This window comes from Canis lupus, chromosome 12 (assembly GCF_048164855.1).
Source record: "Canis lupus baileyi chromosome 12, mCanLup2.hap1, whole genome shotgun sequence".
In the NCBI taxonomy this organism is placed as follows: Eukaryota; Metazoa; Chordata; class Mammalia; order Carnivora; family Canidae; genus Canis; species Canis lupus.
Genome location: NC_132849.1, coordinates 56,111,306 through 56,133,586, shown reverse-complemented (window position 1 = coordinate 56,133,586; position 22,281 = coordinate 56,111,306). Strand labels below are relative to the sequence as shown.

The window sequence follows — 22,281 nt, the reverse complement described above, 5'->3', positions numbered from 1 at the left end:
TTTATCTCTAGGTCCTAAACTTAATTACATCTGCAAGGATCCTTTTTCAAAAAAGATAACCTTCATAAATTATGAGGATTAAGAAATAGATGTATCTTTCGGAGAGCCATCATTCAACCTACTACCCTATCCAAATTAAAAGACAAATTATTCCATAATATTCTTCTTAGTACACAAAAAAAGAAGCATGCCATCTAGTAGGCCTCTTCACATTCTCGAGGCAGCATAATTGCCACCTAAGAATACTACTGTGGTCTATGTAATGGATAACATGAGATGCCATCAGCTTTGAGTGAGGTTCAGAACAGGAAAGTTCTCTGTAACAAGTAGATTATAGTTGTGGAAGGGAAGAGCCCTTCCACCTGGGCCACATGACAAGCAGACCCTAAGATATTAAATACACCAGTTCTGGGAAAAGATGCCTTGAAAAGCCAAAGACAAGACCAAGTAAAAGAATCACAGAGCAAGCTTTGAGATTCTGGAGCAAAAAACCCAGTGGACATAAGCAGCATACATGCAGTGGAGAAATAAACACCTTTTGAAAAATGATTTCTGGCTTGTTCTTCACCCTGGTAGGATAATAGAACACTTGTCCATGGGATTGCTTGTTACTCTAGGCACTGAACTGTCTGCAATGAGCTGGATTCTGTCAAAACACTCCATGTCATAAAATTGTACATGACCAACTACAATACACTGTAAGAAGGAAGTGGTATGTGAGAAAGCACAATAAGCTTCATGAGCACGTACCGCTGATAACCATGTCATCCACCACTGATGCATCAGTGGGTGCACACATTGACACCATGGCCATGTGGGGAGATCCCTATTCCAGCTGACGAAGCAGGAAAAATCCTTCATAGAAGAGTTCTTTCACAGAATGAGTCTGAATATGAGTCCAAGTCAGAAATAATAGTCTCATTTAGAGGCAGCCTTGAAAGACAATAGTGAAGAAAAATCCACCCTTCTCATTGGGTACTGCTTTGGGAAGAGCAGTAGTGATGTTTTCGTTGTGCCAAGAAAAGTGCCCTACAGTTAGAATGTACAGATTCCTATACCGGCAGGAGTGAATAGTCTGACCAATCTTAAAGAACTAATTTTGGAAGAAGATGGGACAAGGAGGTATGGGGTAGAGGTATATGGATGGATATTTGGAAGTGGTAATGATGTATGAAGATTTGGGTATCACATGTTGATACTTGTTAGAGAACATGTACTACAGAAAAGGCACAAAAGAACCAAGTAGACACATGACTGAGACCATCCATGTCAGCCATTGTCATAGACCAGCTGAGTGTGGGCCTTTGTCATAGACCAGCTCACTTTGGCCAACCAAAGTGGCCATGGTGACTGAGATGGGGAGCCTGCAGATGGATCCAACAGCAGGATCTCCCACTTACCAAGGCTAAACTAACTAGCCTTACCATTGAATCTCCATGTCAAAAATAGAGACCAACCCTGATTCTCTGATGCAGCATCTGTCGTTCCTTCAGCAGACCCAGCAGGTCACTGAGTGGCAGTTGACCAACTGAGCCTTTCCCATACTGCAAGGGCTAGCAATTTCTTCTAAGAGGAATTTATGGATATTTCAGGTATGGATTATGTTTTCTGGCCTACAGGGTCCTGGGCAGCACCACTTGTGGAGTGTGGCATCCACTGGCATGGGATCTTACATAAAAGTGCAAAAACCCACTGGTGACCAGGGCTGGTGGGAGCATGGACCGATGACCATAGAACTGTTCATAACAAATATACATGGCCCAGAGACTGCTGGCTTGAAAGAGCTTTGGAACAGCAAGAACTACAGCTAAAGCACCAGCTCAGAGACTGGTGAAAGATAGAGCACCAACTCCAGGAAGCAGTACATGTAGGGAAGCAGCGTCTCTATATGATGCTGTGTTCCCAGTATGAAGGAAACATGGGGTCAGAAACATGAGGTAGAAACAGAAATGGCATCTCCTTGAAAATTCTGAGAAAATAATTTCTAACCAGTATTCTATACCTTCCTTACGATCAATGATGCATGATTATAACATAATCATTTGACATTTACAGCCTCACAAAAATTATCTTCAAATACTCTTTTCTAGATAGCTACTCGAGGACACATTTTACCAATAAAGGAGAAGATACCAATTCATTAAATTAGGAATTCTATACCAGAGAGCCAAGCGGGATCTCTGGGGTGAGAAGGGCAGGAGATCCCAGGATGCTGTAAAACAGGCTCGGCAAGATGCCAGTCTGGACAGGGCCTCTGGGAGAAATGTCTTCAAGCAGATGAGGTTTTTGTATTACTCTATTAACAAGTGGATTTTATTTCTGGGGAAGATTTGGGGCTTGAATCAGTAATAATTAACAGACAAAAAAGGAGTAAGGCAATGTTAGGGAAAACAAAAAGGTGCAAGGAAGTTCATTAGAGTGTAGTGTGTCTCTTGATTGTGAATAAGTTTTTACAGTCATAAGGTAAACACTAAATTTTATCCAAATAAAATTATAATAAAGATAGGTTGGAGGGTGGTGGGCCGGGAAGCGTGCCTGAATAGGGCAGGGAAGGGATATGAAAGAGAGGTAAATTCTCACCTTCAAGGACCTAATTTTTATTAAAGTGTGATTTGGCAGAAAGTTATCAGCCCACCTGCTGGAACCTTATCAGAAAGGCCTCCACCGTATTTGCTTTAGAGAAACGTTTGAAGATTAATTTCCTCTTATGCTCACGTCAGCTTTATGAACAACTGTAGGTAAATTCCCCTCTGGTCATTTTACCAAGAAATGTTCTATTTCCCTTGAGAAAAACCTTTTTTGTTGTTGTTGTTTTTACATTTTCCTGGCAAACACAATGAATCTTACACTAATCAGTTCTCAGTCTTTCACTCGGTATGCTAATAAATGCAGAGGTTGCTCCGCACTCCATTTTTATCATGTGCACAGAATATGATGACACTCATCTTGCATGCTAACTGTGCTGCTTGTTGTATTTTGTGAACTTCCTTTTGCTTTTCTCCATAATGTCTTCATTTGCAGATTCTTACAATGGCTGTATTTCTTCAAATTGCCTTAAATTATTTTGTTTTGGAAGGAGGCAAGGTTAAAAACAAGTAAACATATAAATAAACAGAACTCGGGGCACGTTAATAAATTTTGGATGCGCTTTTCGTAATCACTCTGCTTGTTTATACTGTGCTGTCACATGTCTTCCCACTGGAGCATAAATTTACAAACATCATGCAAATGCATTATTTGTAATAAAACTGACTAATGAGCATTAAAAGCCAATTATTTCTATACATCTGCTGGCTATGGCTGGCAATAATCGTGCATCATTCAGATTTGTGGCTATGTGTTTGCCTTAGTAAGATTTTAATCACTCATTAATTTATGGATTACAATATGCATCATGGGCGCCAGCACTCCCCAAACTGCCTCAGACTTATAAATCAAATAGCGAGAAAACTTGGAATCGTGACAAGATAGGGTTCTCTTCTGAGTTGCATCTTCATGACGATGTTGACGGAAGAGTCATAGATGAGATAAGACAACCTCCCCCCCCCCCATAAAACACCCAGAGTGCAACTGATCTGCTAGTCCATTGAGGAAATATGTCTCCTTTTTTGCAATATCATACTATGTATTTCTGTGTTATTTTTTGTCAGTGGATAAGTTCTTGATAGTCTAACCCCTGGAGGTAAGATATATGGTACAAGGAGTGTGTTTTCAGTAGGTAGAAGCGGGCTTCAATCTTGTTTCCATTCCTTAGGCACGTCACTTAGCATTCCCAGATCCATTCCTCTAAACACATTTTTAGTAGAAAAAGATGCACTGTAGTTAGATATGAAGATTTTGATGAATGGCACACCAGTCTTGGAAGGGATTTTTCTCAACCTCCGCTGGAATACACTTAACTGGGGAAGGGGGTCATTGAGTGACTCCGACCTTGACCTGTGAACCAAAAAGAGGAGAGGCTGGAGGATACAGCCATTTCCATGATCTATCCCTCCCTCACAAAGAACTTATGGGCCCACCGCAAGTGATCCTCCCCTACCAGGTGAGACCAGGCGTGTTTCCTTCCCTCCTACCCCACCCCACTTCCCATGTATGCTCATCACCTCTGACCTCAGTGAGTCCAGCTATGGAGAGTGCATCACAATGAAGAACATTGTCCACAGCAAATCCATGAAGGGAAGCAGAGAATTAGAAGTACTATATTTTCATATAGTCCCATATTTTCACATGCCCCCCACTTACAAAATCAACAAAAAATGCAGATTCTTTCAAATATGCAAGAGGTAGGCTGGGAGGATAGTCGGAAAGCCATATTGAAGGGATCAGGGCAAAGAATCCCACCTTACAGCAAAGCAACCCATGCTAACGGCCTACCAGATACTAAACACGTGGCGAGGGACCGTGCTTATAGCACAGTTTAAGAAGTTCAGGGAATATCAAGACGGCACCCAGGTGGACAATAAAAAAAGATCAAAGTTGATACATACTCATGTCTGTTGGCAAACTGCAGACACACACAGATCTCACCTCATAGAGGAAAAACTACAGACAGCAACAGAAAAACATCGTGGGCCATACAAAAAGATTCTAACACATAAGAAGGTAAGACACAGCTATAAAGATTCAGAGTAAAAGCATAGTTACAAAGATAATTCAATACAAATGGCAGAAAAAAATCAGGATGTGTCTGCTTTGTGTTCTCAGCATATAAGAAAATATTAGTGCATGAAGTTAGATGGAAAATATGATCTTCTGGTGGCAGATGAAGTTGTCAAGACCCAGGAGGGGAAAATATGGTTAAACCAAAAATGCAATGTCGAAAATTAAACTATATGTTGGAGGTATTTCAAAGCTGAATCAACACTTGTAGAACCAATGATCTAATAATACAGGGGTCAGCAAATAATGGGCTAAATTTGACCCATCCCTTGGTTTGTATTGTCCTTGAGCTAAGAATGATTTCTATACTTTTAAACAGTTAAGGAAAAAATATCCAAGAAGAATAAAATTTTGTGGTGTATGAAACACTGGAATTTCTAATTTTGATGTAATGTATAAAGTTTTATTGGCACACTGGCATCCTTCCCCATCATTTACATATGATCTGTGGCTGCGTTCCTGATACGGAGGCAGAGTATTTGTGCAGAGATCCTGTAGTGCGCAAAGCCTAAAATATTTACTTTCTGTCCCTTTACAGAGAAGATTTGCCAACATCTGACAGAGAGGACTATTAATGAGAGAAACCTGCATCTTCAGAGGAAAAGAAAAAATCATTAAAATTACAGGAAAGAGGAGAATAGCTATTACAGGTAGAATGCAAAAATTGGGACACTTTTGACAATCTTTTCACACAGTGGTGATGCAAATGTTGTCATTGGAGAGTAATAGGAGAAGATTTGCCCTCCTCAAATACAAATAAATAAATAAACTGTGAGTACAGAACAAGAGTACACCATGTCCCAGGAAAGCATGAATGAAAAGAGAACTATTCCTTTGTGCGAGTTGAAACATAAAAGAAAAGAAAAAAGAAGAGAAAATTCTTTGGGCACTGAGGCAAGAGAAGGTTGGAGGGGAAGGTTACTTGTAAAGAAACACAATCAGACTAATCTCAGGATTGCTTTTTACATCATTAACTCCAAAAGAGAAGAGATTGTCTACATAATTTGTAAGCTGCCAAATAATCACTTGCAAAGGCAAAGACTTTCTCAGATGCTTAAGGACCCATTATTGCCTCTCACGTTCGTCTCCAGAAGAACTTCGCTGTCTTCAGGGTGACCAAGACATCGAATAGAAAGTAAACAATCAAAAATGCAGAAGTCAGAAAACTAAACACTAGATGATTTCACATTATATCCATTAAATGTGGAAAGTTACAGAGAAACAAGTGCTGTCGAAACAGATATAAAATCAAACTCAAGAAATAAAAGAGATTAAAGAAAAATAGAATAAAACACACAGTGGCAGTTAGAATCATACTAATCTCTGATCATGGATTAAAAAAAATCCAAAAATTGAGAAATATACGAACAAGTGAAAATGTTAAATATCCCATTTGATTATTCTTTCCCTGATACTCTAATTAATTTAATTATTTTGAACACGTGAGATATTAACATAGTCCTAAATGCCAGAACTGTATAAGAAGTATACTCCAGAGAATGTCACTTTTCTTTTATTTTCCCTATCTACTCCCATATCTCCATCCCTCCCACGCTTTTCGGAAGGTGGAGAAAGGGGCCTCATTTATAGCCAGAGTTGCCATTTTGAATTTGATGGCCAGGGGTGTCCAAGTGGTGCAATCAGTTGGGCGTCTGACTCTTGGTTTCAGCTGGAGTTATGATCTCAAGGTCATGAGATCAAGCCCCATACTGGGCTCTGGGCTCAGTCAGGAGTCTGCTTGAGATTCTCTCTCCCTCTGCCCCTCCTCCTGCTCACACTGTCCCTATCTATCAAATAAATACATCTTTAAAAAAATAAAATAAATTTGACTATTAGAGAGAACCTTGGGAGAGGAAATTTGAGTGATGATGTATAGTTGGTAAGAGAATGATTGATGTGAATATCTTGGGAGGAAGATTCCAAGCAGAGGGAACAGCAAAGGCTCTACAGCATGAGCATCCCTAGTGTGTCTGACAGTAGCAAGGAAGCTGTAACTCCTGGAGATGAGCAGGGGAAGAGGATAGTAGCAGGAGAGAGGAACAGAGAACTAACAGGAGCCAACGCATGTAGAAAACCTTTTAAGAAACTGAAATGACTCTGAGTGAAGTGGAAGACTGAGCAGTGGGTGGTGGGATGGGGCTACCCTGCTGAGAATCGTCTGTAGGATGAAAGCATGTGGGCATAGAGACCAGTTGGAAACTCTTGCAATATTGCAATAACCTGTGTGAGAGATGATGTTAGCTTGAGCAGGGTTGGTGTGGGGGTGGAGGTGATAGTTTGAATATATTTTGAAGTTATAGCACAGTGGTTTCACGACAAGGAAGAGTCTGAGAAAAGCTGAGCAAGATTTTTAACCTGAACAATTGAAATAGGAATTATTCTCTACTGAGCAACCAGCCTTTGGATCTTAACTCTTTCCCAGCTAGAATTTAGATCAATGCTTCTTAGCCCTCAGCTGTACACTAGCACCACATAGGAGGCTTTAAAAACATAGCCTAATAAAAAAGAAGAAGAAGTCTGTTGCTTGGGATCCACCACCAGATATCCTGACTTAATTGGTTAGGGGAACGGGCCTGAGTATTGCCTTGAAGCTCCATACGTGATCATGGGAACAACCACGTAGGACAGCTGCTGTGGTCTCCTATAGGGAAGTTGCAGGGAAATCTAATTAGCGCTACTGGTGGAGAGGAGAGACAGAAGCAGAAATATACTAAGAATGCAGTTGAGAGTTTTCTAGAAGGATTAGATTAGCACACTGACTGATACATACTTGGTGTTCAGCTCATGTTACTGAATGGACAACAAATACCAGGGTAGACTGTGATTTAGGAGATGGTTTTTCACGAATGCACAGCCTTCTCTCACAATGGTCAGAGGAGGATGAGGGCAGGTACTGCAGAGACTATGACCCCCTTTTTTTAAGATTTACTATTTTTGAGGTGAGGGAGGGGCAGAGGGAGAGGGACAATCTTGAGCAGACTCCCCACTGAGTGCAGAGCCTGACCCAGGGCTCGACTGTGACCTGGGTCGAAATCAAGAGTCTGATGCTTATTCAACTGAGCTACCCAGGTGCCCCGAGAGGGTGACCTTTTAATATTCACAGCACCCATTTAGTTTCTTACATGTGTTTAGTGCTCAGTAATGGATATGACTGCATTCTGCTCTCCTAGAAGCACAGACGGTCTGAAGTCCTCTTCCAAGCTCAGTGGCTGGTGTCAGAATTCAGTTCCTGTGGTTGAGGGACTGAGACACCTGGCTCTTAGAGGTCACCCACCATTCCCTGCTATGTCACTCCTTCCACCACAAGGTAGTTTGCTTCTTCAAGACTGATAGGAGAGTGAAGAGAAAGCTTGCTGCTGCTTCTAGACAGTTTTAAAGGGCTCACCTGATTAGGCCAGGCCCACCAAGGATAATTCTTCTCTAGGTCACCTCAAAGACAATGGGGACCTAATTACATCTTCAGACTCTTCACCTTTACCATAAATGTGATCTAATTACAGGTTTGACACCCTTCACACACACAGGTCTTTTCCACACTCAGGAGATAGAGGTTATACAGAGAATGGTCGTTGGGAGTCATCTTAGAATTCTGACTACCGCATGGGTGGACGTAGGGATTGCACTGTGTGTGACCATTCCAGGACAGGAGCCCATCTGGTCAGCTTTGTGACCTCAAGCAAATCGCGTCATGTACATTTGTTTCTCCTATTGGGAGATAATTCTCCACTGAGTTCTCACATTTCAGTATGTGTTGCAAGCAGAAGCACTAACAGTTTTGTTCGGAACTGTCTTTTCGACAGCCTTGGAGATAGTATCACCCTGTGGAGCAGAGAACAGGTTTGCTTACTATTGAGTAAAATAAAGATACTATCACCCTCCAGAGTCAAAGTTGTGAAATTTGCTTGGGGCCCAATAGAAAACATGCTCTTTTCTTGAACTTGGGGCTCTGCATCTGTGATGCAAACCTACTGTGGATGCAGTCCCCCCCCCCCCCCCCCCCGGGGCCATCTGTACTCCCCCATGAGAATAAGGGCAGAGGGGAAGCTGCAGAACTGGGAGCTTCCTGTCGCTTCCTGTGTGTCGTAAGTAACAAAACCCTTTGTCTCCAGCCTGGGAGTCACGTTTCTTCTGCCAGCATCCATGAAACTGGGGCAGCTACCTTGTTAGCTTGCAAAGAGGATAAAGTCTCAGACTCTTCATGGTTCTTAACATTTCCCCACAGTGCCATATGCTGTTTCTGCCTTTGTAGTGAGTGATTCTCCCCACTGAATTTCCTTAGCAGCTCAACCTCTGGCTTTTCCAAATCTCTCTGGGGCATTACTTCTTTTCCTTGGAAGATTTCTTAACACATCTACTCTCTTCCCTAGAAAAAGTCAATCACGCTTTTCCTCCACACATCACCTTTTAATTTATGCTCATTGACCACAAAGGCCAGACTAAAAGGCAAAATATCTTCCAAAACAACATTCTTTTGCAAACAGGGAGTTGTGCTATATCCAATTCCATACAAAGTCTGTTATAGGGGATTCCCCCCAATATTTTATTTTTCAAATAAAATATTTTTTATTTTATTTGGAGAAGAGACATTAGCACAAAGCAATCTCAATAAATGTTGGTATCGGCTCCCCATAGAAGTCACCTAAATGGAATTATTAACAAAGGGGGCAAAGAAATTTTAATTTAGGTGTAATTCCTCCAGACTGGGGATAGGCTCTGACCTCTGAAGTCCATTTCTGCCATGTTGTCGCAAACAAGGCTTTAAAAGGTCACCTTAAGAAAAGCAAGAGGGTCACCTGGGTGGCTTAGTTGGTTAAGCGTCTGACAAATGACTTCAGCTCAGGGCATGATCTCAGGCTTGTGAGACTGAGCACTGAGTCAGGCTCCCCACTCAGCCTGGAATCTGCTTGAGATTCTTTCCCCCAGTCCCTCTGCCCCTCCCCCCGCTCACCTACATGTTTGTGCGCGAGCTCTCTCTCAAATAAGTAAGATCTTAAGGGACAAATAAAAAATAAATAAAAAATTTTAAAAAGCAAGAAAGAGATTTATGTTGGGCAGGTCATGAATACTGAATGGTAGCTGTGGCTTGAGATAGCTTCCAGTGACAAAATCTTATAAAGATTCAAGGAGAGCTGTCCAACAGATGGACGTGAAGGTGTCACATGTTCACTGAACATGTGCTCATGATGAGGGGATGTTGACACCAAGGGGCCACGGGAAGAGTCTGAATAAACTTGCATCATGGAATGAGAGCAGAAAGACTTAACATAGTTTATAAACTATGCAAATGTAAATGTGCATACCTAATTTGAAATTTATATACTTTATGGAGTATTTGGCCCACTTAGCTGCTCGTACACAGAATGTGCATGTGTGTGTGTGGGGAGTCACACACGTGTGCAACCCTAATTTGGGCTTTCTAATTGGGAACCTAGGGCTCTCATTACATCCCTAGCTATTTTGCCTTCAGCCCTCTGCTGCGAACATTCCCAGGACCATGCACCTGACTGGTAGGGTCCGGAACTAGCGGAAGTTAGGGATCATTGCATCCTCAACATCTTGCATAGTGTCTGACACATGGTGGATATAAAAATTCATGCTGCAAACTAAAATCCTCACCTGAGGGGTCTGCCTCCTTCTCCTTGAGACCAGGTGATCTGATCCCCATCCCCATCGCCACTGGTCCTCTGGGCTCGCACATTGCAAGAGCCTGTCACCAGCAGCTGCCAGGGTCGCATGCATGTAGGAACTGCCTATACATTCCAGGGGAAGACTCAGTTCAAGTCTCCCCTCAAAGGCCTAACCAGGAAGCTTTGCCCGTGTTGAATGGCGCCTTTGTGACCACCCCCTCCCCCTTGCGGTGGGGCCAGGCTCTGTGAGAAGAGGGGAAGCACTGGCTTTATGGCATGTTTTGCTAATGTGAGAATCAAAGGCTTTCCAGGTGTTAATGGTGGCAGCGGTGCAGAAAGCCCAGAGTGACCTAACCTGGTCCTGGTCTGGGTTGGTGTGATTGCCTCTCTTGGCTCAGCTAACTCTTCGTTTCCTTTCACCTCCTGGTTGGAATGAACCTGGTGAGCTGAGGTAAAGTTTCCCAGGGCTTAGGACGTGAACCTGATCTTCCTGCACCCCAGATCCCAAGGCTGGGAGTCAGCTGGCTGAGGAAGGGGAGGGAGGGAGCTGGGGCCTGTTCACTCCGTGGGAGCCTCAGCTCTCTGCATTTTCTAGAGATGCCAGACAAGAAAACAAGCTTCAGAGAGGCCCCTTCATTAAGAACCAGAGCCCATCCTTCCTTTTCCCCATTAATTAACACTGTTGCCTCCTTCTGCACGTGCAGAAGTTAAACGTCTTACTCTGCCTTGTTCGTGAAATTCTGAATTTGGAGAGCTCAACCTGGCGGCCCACGGTGCCTGGCGGCATGGGGACAGCCCTTCCCAATTATCACCTCCAGAATAAACCTAGTCAGCTCTCTGCAAAAACAGATTACATCACCAACAATAACCTTGCAATCGCGTGCCATTTACTTCTTTCTGAGCATTTCTGCCTGCAACGGGGTCCCTCTAATTCCAAAGAGTCCATGGAGGCGAGCCACCAAGGCATTGCTGTTCACCCTGGCCCACTGGGAACAATGAAACCCCACAGAGATGAAGCAGCTTCCTCTGGATGACCAAGGTCCTGGCTCTCAGACTGGGGAGAAAGAGGACCTTAAGACAACCACCTCCTGCAGGGTCACCCCAAAACAGAGCTTTCTCCCAAGGCTGTGGGGCTGATGTGTGAAAAAGAGCAAGGTATTTAGGGTGGGTTAACACTGGGTTCAGACCGTCGTTCCATAGTTTCCTCCCGATGTGACTTAACATCTCTAGAACTCAGTTAATTTATTTATAAAAGGATAATGATGACGCTCTTCTCATGGGACTTCCGAAAGATACAAATGCTAACATGCCAGTAAAATATTTCCATGTAAGCCACATTCCCAACAAACATGAATTTCTTTCTCCTTTTCTTTAAGAGATAGATCCCCTCACGGTTGGGAAGGTGACTTGCAGACTGCCCGAATGGCAGGGCTATACACAGAGAGCTGAGAAAAAGAAGAGATTAAAATCTGAGGCCAAGCATCATGCCAGGGTTTCATGGTCGAGAGCATTCAAAAATTTGGAATTTTCAGCCCCACCTCCCCACAGTTGGGTGACCCCTGTGTGGGGCTCCCCTTTGGCTGCCGGTCCTATTGTTGGCTCTTGTAAGTCTGACTCATCTGAGAACAGGACCACAGACACAAGTCAGCTCACCAGCGATTGTTTTCGAGCTCTTGAAACAGAATGGTGCACCAGAGAACCGCAGCACATTTCTGTTCTTATATGTACCCAGAAAGCCAGAGCTCTGACTCCCAGAAACTTCCTCTGCGCTAAGGGGCCCTCCTGTCCCCACCGCCAGACTTGTCATTCCCTCAGTCTCTGAGCAGAATACCTGCCCTGGTTAATAATGCTCCCTGGGCTCATATAGTTACAAAGCGACAGTGTTGAAGGCCTGGTTTATTTTGAAGCAAACCTATCCAGCTGAGGTTCAAGAAGCTTACTCCCTCCATAGATGAAAAGAACTCGGGGAAGGCGTTCAGAATCTAAGACTGGAGACATGGGGGAGGAACAGCGCAACTTCTCTGTAGCAAAGGTGTTGTTTTTTTTAAGTATTTGCTGGTCAACTGAACTTCAAACGTATTTACACAGATCTCGCTTTCATCTCCTTTTTTTTTTTTTCACACGTGTTTCTGACTCAGTCACACTTAGTTCATCAACATGTTTTGTCTAAATAATTTAATACTGAAAACACCCTCCAGTATCATGGGTCTTTTTTTGAAGGAGAAAGAGACACAGGACCAACTACGTATTTTGCAAGGCCCAGTGCCAATGAGCAGCCTTTATTCAGAAACTGTTAAGAATTTCAAGAGGGTGACAAAAGACCATTATATCATACATGGGGGCCATTCTAAGGGAAGGATCTTATGTGATGACACAGGACACAGGCCCATGAAACCCCCCTCAAGAGACATTTCAAATGTCATTGTTAAAGACCTTCAGGACTGGGCATCTTCCCCAGATTCTTTAAAATATGCATTTAAAACTGATGAAACAGAGATCTCTAAATGCAGCAGAGTCAGCAGCTGGGGGAAGGCTCTCACACGTTCATCCATTCACACCTCACACCATCCAGTGAGGCCCTACTGGGTACCACACCCACTGCACGATGCCAGGAATGCACAGATCTGCCAAGATACGTATTTGCTTCTCATTTCTATCTCCCCAGCAAGGCAGAGAGTCTTCTATGTCATAGACATTTTGTAGAAGGTCATTTAACTAAATCTGTGGCCTGGTTGAGGAACTTCCAGGGATAGACAGACAGTAGATGGTACATAGTCCAGGGTGGCAGCTGCTCTGGTCTAGGCATCTGTGGAAGAAAAGTTATCCTTGTTTGATTATATGATGATGGCTATACGGTTGCGTCAGCTGTTCCCGTGACTTTCATTGCCCTCCAGCTGTTCATTTCACAGGCCCAGGACTTCCCAGACTCTGACTTCAACACCTACACGGTGATATAAAGATGGCATAAGCAATGACGCCCCAAGAGTCCAGTGGAAGGAGGAGGCTCACAGCCACTGATGTGCACAGTGCTCAACTCACAGCAGGCAGAACCATCGCCATCCTGAGGAGACAGAGGTCACCATAAGCCAATTCTTTGCTAGATATATCCCAATCCTTTATCCCAACAAGTAAGATCCCATATATTGTAGCCTAAGCCAGGGGTGGTGGAAGAGGGGTTGACTGATTTACAATTAACAATATAGTGCATGGAAAAGGAGCGAACGAGACTGGCTTCCAAACCAGCTCCTGGTGTGGACTGGTGACAATCCCCATGTGAGTTGGGCACGTTTCTGAGCATCTTCTATGTGCAAGCAGCGATGCTAGCATGGTACTTTGGTTCTGTGAGGTCAATACCTCTCTGGTGAATTTACTAATGAAGAAACTGAAGCCAAGAGAAATCAAATACCCTTCCCAAGTGCTTCCCAAGTGGGCACTCGGCCTGAAATACCCACGCTCCAACTCTCCTCCTGCATGTGGCCGGGGTCTCTGCATCTGTCTGTAAAGTGAAAAGCAAACTCTCTGCTAATACTGTCAAAGGTTGTCGAAGGTCACATATGGAGGTAGATTTAAAACCACCTCAAAGCTGTGAAACACTGCAATGAATATGTAGATGACATTATTATTTTTCAGCAAATGGAAATACACATTTTATACAAAAAAGCATTGATAAGAAAATGATATATGTATTGTTTTATATTCTTCACCAAGTCTTAGGGCAATCATCATTTTGTTTTTTACTATTTGATCATATGATCTAATTATAAGAAATCATATTTGATTTTTATGGAAAATACAGATAATACAAATAAAAAATAAGCAAACATATACCTATAGTCCTAAACCCTAATGGTAAATATCTTATATCCTGTGTTTTCTATGTCTGGGGGTTTGTAAAACATATTGTTGAGAGAAGATGATAGAATGCATGCATACACATACTATTCACATCCTGCTCTTGAAACTTAACATGCATTCGCTCATTCGATGTGGCTGGGTTTCTACGCTTTCAGGCACATGCTAGGTCCTGGGAGAATAAAAATGAGCAATGCAAGAGGTGAAACCTACCTAGCAAGGCAGGAAGATACAGACAAAGCAATTACAAAAATGAAACTAATCAAATCTCGGGCACTGGAAGGAAGAATGCATGAAAAGAAACTAGAGGGAAAATAGGAGTTATTAGGATATAGGGCAGATGGGTCTGGAGGGGAGCAGCCTATGTGTAGGGACAAGAAAGGGCATAGAGCACAGTATGTATAGGAGCAAATCAAGCTCATTATGGCCAGGACTAAAACACAAATAATACACAAGTGATAGGAGGTGTAGTAACTGGAATTTCCCAAGTCATTTAAACTTCATGGAGATCATCATTTTGAATATCTGTTGCAGGTCTTAGTGGCAATATGAGGGTGCAGGTGGTAGACCGTATTACCTCTAGGCTTGTAAGCTGGGAAGCTTTCTCTCCTTGTAGAGAGATTTGGAGCAAGCTCCTAAGGACCTTTGTTGTTGTCATCAGCCTTCTGTCCCAGAGAAATCAGAAAATGTTGCCTGAAACTATTGTCTGAATATATCAATGGTTACATTATATTCTGTGACACATCTGCGTGTATCTCTGGCTCTTTCACATCTTTTCTCCAGACTCCTTCAAATCTCGTTCTCTAAGATCCGTCTTTCCACAGGATGTGGAGCTTTGGATCCACGCAGCCTGTAAATCCAGGACTGGCCTGAGAGGAAGACCACAACTCACCACCTCCTCTATCTAGAAGATTCTTTTAAAGGAAGACAAGATGGCATTCAGTACACAAGGGTTTAAGAACTTCCCCGACACTTAGTAAGCGGTTGGGGCATCACTTAATCTCTGAGTCTCAGTTTTTCGTGGATAGAAGAGGATGAGTGGAGGTGGGGGGATTAATATTAGATGGGTGAGGAAGTGTGTATGCCTGGCGCTGGGAAGGTGTCCAATAAAAGGGAGTTGTTCTAACTAACCCCCAGACTTGCAGTCTGCAGTGAAAGGTCTCAGGGGAGGAAATGGCAGGGCCCACTCTGTAGATGGGCATTTCCTGACAGAACTGGGTCTAACAAATGCTGGATTGATAGGCAGTCTCTTTTTTTCACATCTGTCTAGTAAGTTATGTTTGGATCCGGTTATCAAGATAATAGGTGTTTTCATGCTGTGTATTCACCTTAACACGATTCCCCATCTTATAGGCATGTTTCCAATAAATGATAATTAAAAACTCCATAATATGTGACTTTTAAAAATCCATTTATTATTCAACAAGGAAAGCCAAGACGTTCATGCTTTGTAGATCACGGCACATTTAGAATCAATTCATATATTTTATCAATTCTTGAAGCAGCCCTTTTCTTCACCAACCCACAGCATGCCTAAACTTTGGTGGGTACTGAGGATAAGGCAAAGGGGTGAGGGAAGGAACCACCTCTGGGGAGCGCTTACTAAATGGCAAATGCTATTTCATTAACATTCTCCTCACCACCATTTAAGACAGGTGCTATTGCCTCCAACTTATAGAAAATGAAATTGGAGATCAGATTTCTAGATGTATCCACAAGATACATGACCAGGAAATATTGGTGCTGGGACTTAAAGCCAGGTACATTTGGTTCCAAAATCTCTGCTCTCTTAACTCACTCCTATGCTCTCTCCAAAGCTGAGTGAACTGTCCTTGTCCTTGATGGCATCACTTACGCTACATGTAAGAGGATTTAATCTGAGGGGAGGCTATAGCCACTCCAAGCTCTCTTTTTGGTTCTTGTGCTCAAAGACAGATGTGGATGGCATGGGCTTGGTAGACTCCTGGATGGTTCCACTCTTTTCACAGCAAACCAGTATGAGCAAAAGGAACATGGGTGCCCAGGAGAGTCTGCATCGCTTCTCTCTAAAACAGATGTTGATATGGAGACGTGGGCAGATTCCAAAAGTTCAGTCAACCCAACTCCCCTCAACAAGGTACTTACAATGGGTTAACAGATCCAAAGTCCAATTCTAAGTCTTTTTTTTTTTTTTAGATTTTATTTATTTATTCATGAGAGACACACAGAGAGAGGCAGAGACACAGGCAGAGGGAGAAGCAGGGAGCCCGACGTGGGACTTGATCCCAGAACCCCAGGATCATGCCCTGGGCCCAAGGCGGCGCTAAACCGCTGAGCCACCCAGGCTTCCCCAATTCTAAGTTTTGAAGATGAATTTCAACTATTCATTTAGAGAAATGTCTATTCAATCTTTTGTCCATTTTCAGATCAAGTTCTTCTCCTCCTCCTCCTCCTCCTCCTCCTCCTCCTCCTTCTTCTTCTTCTTCTTCTTTTCTTCTTTTCTCCTTCTCCTTCTCCTTCTTCTTCTTCTTTCTTCTTGCTACTGAGTTGTAGAAGTTCTTTATATATTTTGCATTTTAACTCCTTATTCTATCTATGATTTGCAAATGTAGTGTTCCATTCCGTAGGTTGCTTGTTCACTCAGGCAATTGTTTTTCTTTACTGTGCAGAAGATTTTAGTTTATTATAGACTCACTCATCTTTTCATTTGTTGCTTATGTGTTTGGTGTCATTACAGAGACTAATGTCATGAAACTGTTCCCCAATTTTCTTCTAGGAGCATTTTCAGATTTTATGTTTAAATCTTTAATCTATTTTTGTGGGTGGTGTAAAATAACAGTCAAATTTCAGAAGACACTCAAAAGACTATGAAAATGTATATGAAAACATGCTCAACATCCCTAATCATCAGAGAAATGCAAATCAAAACCACAATGAGAGTCACATCTGTTAGGATAGCTATTATTCTTGGTGGCAAGAATGTGGAGAAATTGTTCATTGTTGGTGAGAATATAAAATGATACAACCTTAAAAGAAAACAGTACAAAAGTTCTGAAAAAAATTTAAAAATAGGGGATCCCTGGGTGGCTCAGCGGTTTGGCGCCTGCCTTTGGCCCAGGGCGTGATCCTGGAGTCACGGGATCGAGTCCCGCATCAGGCTCCTGGCCTGGAGCCTGCTTCTCCCTCTGCTTGTATCTCTGCCCCTCTCTTATATATATCTATTATGAATAAATAAATAAAATCTGAAAAAAAATAAAAATAGAACTATCATATGATCCAGCTATTTCACTTCTGGATATATATCCTAAAGAATTGAAATCAGGGCCTCAAAAAGATATCTGTACCCTCATGTTCTCTGCAGCACTATTCATAATAGTCAAGAGATGGGAACAAGTTATTGAATGAATGGATAAAGAAAATGTGGTTTATACACACAGTGGAATATTATTCATCCTTAAAAAGGAAGGAAATACTGCCATATGTCACAACATACATCAACCTGGAGGTCATAAGACAAAATTAAAGAATCAGTCCTCAAAAAACAAATACTGCATGATTCCACTATATGAGGTATCTAATACAGTCAAACATATTGAAGTAGAGTCTAGAATGGTGGTTGCCAGCTGCTGGGGTGGAGAGAATGGGGAGCTGCTGTTCAATGAGCATAAAGTTTCCGTTGTGCAAGATGCGTAAAAGCAGAGATCTGCTGTGCAATATTGTGTTTACAGTAAACAGTAATGTACTGTGCTCTTACAAATATAAGGGACCAGGCAGCCTGGGTGGCTCAGGGGTTTAGCGCCGCCTTCAGCCCAGGGCCTGATCCTAGGGACCCGGGATTGAGTCTCATGTTGAACTTCCTGCATGGAGCCTGCTTATCCCTCTGCCTGTGTCTCTGCCTCTCTCTCTCTCTCTCTCTTTCTCTCTCTCTGTCTCTCATGGATAAATAAATTAAAATTTTAAAAAAGTAAAAAAAATATAAGGTACCTATCTCATGTAAACTCTTCTGACTACAATGAACTATAAATGATCCTCAACTCCTACAAAGAGGTAGGCGAGTCCACCATCATCATTAAATTGAAGCTGCCATCAGTGGTGCTCTCCTTGGCCTGACTTGGAGAAATTTAAACAAATACTGATGCTTGCATTTCACCCCAAAGGGTCTGTTTCATGGCCTGGGATGTATCTTAGGCATTATAATTTTCTTTTTAATCTCTACAAATCAATTTAACTGGCAGGCAAGTTTGAAAATCAATGATTTAGAAAATTCTCTTATCTTCCATGGAACTCATTTGCCTAGGCATGATTTAAAAGACGAATTACAGAAAAAAATAAAATAATAAATATAACTTAAAAAGTCAAGGATGAATTACATGTTGTGATCTTTCTCTTTATCTCTCTCAATTTTAGTGACCTCTCCTACTTACCACTCGGTGTACCTTCACTCAACCTCTCATCCCTTGCTAATGGAGATACTAATTCAATCCAGGGCACTAACTCCTTGGATTTTTCTACTCAAAGATCATTTCTATTTAAAAGGGGGACATCAATGCCTTAAAAGCAACAACTGCAACAAAAATCACAAGAGATATGAGGAACATTTTGAAGGCTTCTAAAGGAGCCTGCTTGGGAAACTCCATGCCTCTGCTGTGTATCTGACCACCCTACCTAGGATACCAACATTCCTTAGAAAATAGTCACCTGATTCTAAGGTAAAGCCCATTCCTGAGCCCCTGAATTAGTTTATCTTTGGATTTAAGAAAGGATTTATTTCTCTTTAATGGAAGACAACTTCATAAATCCTAGTGGACCACAACATTCCCAAAGTTGCAAAGGGACTCTCCAGCAGGTGAGCCAGTTAATCCTGGACTCCTGGGATTATGTTGTGTAGCTCAGCACACATGACCAAACATCTGTCCTGTGCCACCCTGTGGGCCCCTACCCTCAGAGAGCTGCCTTCCAGGTTGGAGGGAATACAGGACCACAGTTCCAGGACAGGGAGACTAGTGCTTGAGAAACAGAGGATGGATCCATCACCAATCACAACAGGTTTGTGGATCAGGGAAGTCTTCTCGAGAGGATAAAGGCTGAACTGAGGTATTAGGGCACATCACAGTCCCAGGGGAAAGGCATTGCTGGAAGAATGACCAGGAGAGATAAACAGAGGACTTGGCTTTGCTGGGAGGATCACTGAACTGGACCCACGAGCCTTGGATAATTCTCACCCTAACATAGTTCGAAGTTCTCTGTGCGCATTATGTAGATGGAGCCTCCTTCTCTGAGCCCCGCTCTCCAGCTATAAAATAAAGCAGGAATGGATCCTCTCTCTCCACAGTTTCCCATGATTCTAAGTTAAGGAAGACTTCCCAGCTACTGTCCTACACAAAGCAAATAGTTATATCTGCTCAGTGATTTTCAATCCTCCTTTTGGTGATGTGCCAAATGAAAGTGCTCTTTTTACCCACCACTGCACCAGGCAGCAAAAGAGGCCAAAGGAAATGAAAGTAAGTCTTGTATAACAAACCAAGGAGCACAAGTGCTGCCGCTCATGGTGTGGCGTGGCGCCTCCATCTGGCCTCGAGGGCTATCCTGGGACACACGCTTGACTGCATTGGTACAAGCAAGTGACAGCCAAACAACAGCCACTGCCTCCTGTCAAGGCAGAGGCACCGAGGCCTGGGCAGGGGGTAGAGACTAGACATCCACTCAGCTGTGGTTAGCAGGCTTTGGCTTAAGGTTCCCCAAGAGTGGGCGGAAGGGTCTTCAGAAATATTTTGCTTTGATTTCCTGACTCTTCATTCTTCTGGAAAAAAAAAGTTAAACAAAATTTGCTCAGAATCCGAAGACAACAGTGTCTGTGGCTGGTATAACGCAGGTCTCCCTCCCCAGGCAGCCCTGTAATTCATTGCATGACTCTATTATATATATATATATATATATATATATATATATATATATATATATAGCCAATGGTAGGCTCTAGAAGGCCTTGGCCACTACTCTACCCTAGGCCACCATTTTGTCACTACTTTGTGCCCAGCCACCTGGCTTGGAGAGGAAAGGCAGGAGGCTTACTGAGTGCCTACTGGCACCAGTCTTTTCAGATGAAGCAAACATTCTCATCCATCATGTGATAAAAGCATTATTACTACTATTCTCATATCCTCATTCTCATTTACAGATGGAACCCACAGCTCCACCTTCACTGTTGGCTTAAACTGCCTTACTTCAGGGCTTGTCGGAGATGGAAATGGTGTCCTGAACATCTGTGTGCCTGAATGGTCCTGCAGTCAAGGGGAGGATCTTTGAAACAAGGGTAGACCCAGCCTCACACTCAGCAACAAGAACAACCAGGAAAATGAAATAGCATCCAGTGTCTTTGCGTATTTCAAAGGTCTTTCTTCTTTACTTTTTTAGATAAACGTCTACCAGACTACAGAGAAAGCAAATGAAACAACCCTCTGTCCATAGTAGACAGAGGTCTAAATCATTGAGGCAGTAACCTCCCTCTGGTGTCACAGGCGCCACCAAAGTCCTCTTGCCCTGTAAGAACCAGGGCAAATGCTTCTCTCCCTGGAGCCTTCTCTGGCTCCCTGGTTATGGATTGGATCATGTTTCCCAACTTGCTGGGCCCTAACCCAGAATGTGAGTGTATTTGGAGACAGGGCCTTTAAAGAGATAATTAAGATAAACTGAGAGTATATGAGTAGGCCCTAATCCAGCATGACAGCTGTCCCTATAAGAGGATATTAGAACATGCAGAGACATACAGAAGAAAGACCATGTGAAGACAGGAAGGAAGCCATCTACAAGCCCAGAAAGAGAGGCCTCAGGACAACCTCACCCTGCTGACACACTGATCTGAGATTTCTAGCCTCCAGATCTGTGAGGAAAGAAATCTCCATGTTTCAGCTGCCCAGTCTGTGGTAGGGCAACCTGAGCAGACTACCACCCCCAAGCCAGACCCTCCCCATCCCAAGTAAAGGCAATTTTCACTCCAAATATGCTCACATTATCACACTCACAACTCTTTCTCTTGTCTTTTCCTACAAGGAAAATATTGCAATATACACAGACCCAAGTGAGGGTGAGGGTAAGGGCTTTCAGATACGTAAAATTTTATGCCTCACTTCAACAGACCCAAAAATATCTTTTCCCTTTTGTTTTCATTTTTGTTTGTTTCTTTATGAGGTTTTCTCTAGCTAAGTGAACTTCACTGAAGTTTTCTCATTTGGAATTGGAGATGATTACCAGTCATTAAGACCTGTCATAAGTCTTAAAATGTGATAGAGTATACAAAGCCCCTCACAGAGCACTAGGTGCTCACATAGAGGCTCAGTTAATGCTGACTTATTTCCCATTTTTATTGTCTTCTCTGAGAGTCTCTGAGCAAAGGGAGTCTTACACACCATCAAACGTATTATAAAAGTTTTTAGGGTTGCTCTAGCAAAGCACCAGCAACTGGGGGGACTTAAAGTACAAAAATGCATTGTCTCACACTTCTGAAGGCTGGAAGTCCAAGATCAAGGTGTCAGCAGAGTTGGTTTCTCTGAGGGCAAAGAGGAAGAAGCTGTTCCTTGCATGTGATGGTTAATTTTGTGTCAACTTCACTGGGCTATGAGGTGCTCAGATTAAACATCATTTCTGGGTGTGTGTGTGTGTGTGTGTGTGTGTGTGTGAGGGTGTTTAGGTCAGGGTCACATTGAACCTAGTGGTCTCAATAAAGCAGGTTCCCCTCACTGGTGTGGGTGGGCCTGAATAGAAGAAAAGGTGGAACAAGGAGAAATTCACCCTCCTCTTTTTTGTTTTGCCTCACTGTTGAGCTGGGACATCTCATTTCACTTCTTTTCTCATCTTCAGACTGGGATTTATATCCTTGGCTCCCTTGAGTCTCAGACCTTCAGACTCAGACTGAATTATACCACTGGCTTTTCCTGACTCTCCAGCCTGTAGGTGACAGATTGTGGGACTTTTCAGCCTCCACGGTAGCATGATCCAATTGCTTATAATAAATCTCCTTTTATATACACACATATGTACCTGCTTGTGTATGTACACGTGTATATGCATGGGATATATATCCCATATATATATCTCCTGTACAGATATCTTATTGATTGTATTTCTCTGCTGAACCCTGACTAACAGAATGCCTTCCTCCTGGTTT

At 42.8% G+C, this 22,281-nt stretch overlaps 1 long non-coding RNA gene across 1 annotated transcript in view; it reads right to left on the bottom strand.

Annotated features, from left to right (window-relative positions):
- Nucleotides 1-12,550: 12,550 nt before the first annotated feature.
- The window catches only part of LOC140601724 (uncharacterized), a 49,970-nt gene continuing 40,239 nt past the window's right edge, over nt 12,551-22,281 (bottom strand). The window contains exon 4 of the long non-coding RNA XR_012004762.1: nt 12,551-13,347. This is a non-coding gene — a long non-coding RNA (uncharacterized lncRNA). The remainder of the gene's footprint in view (nt 13,348-22,281) is intronic.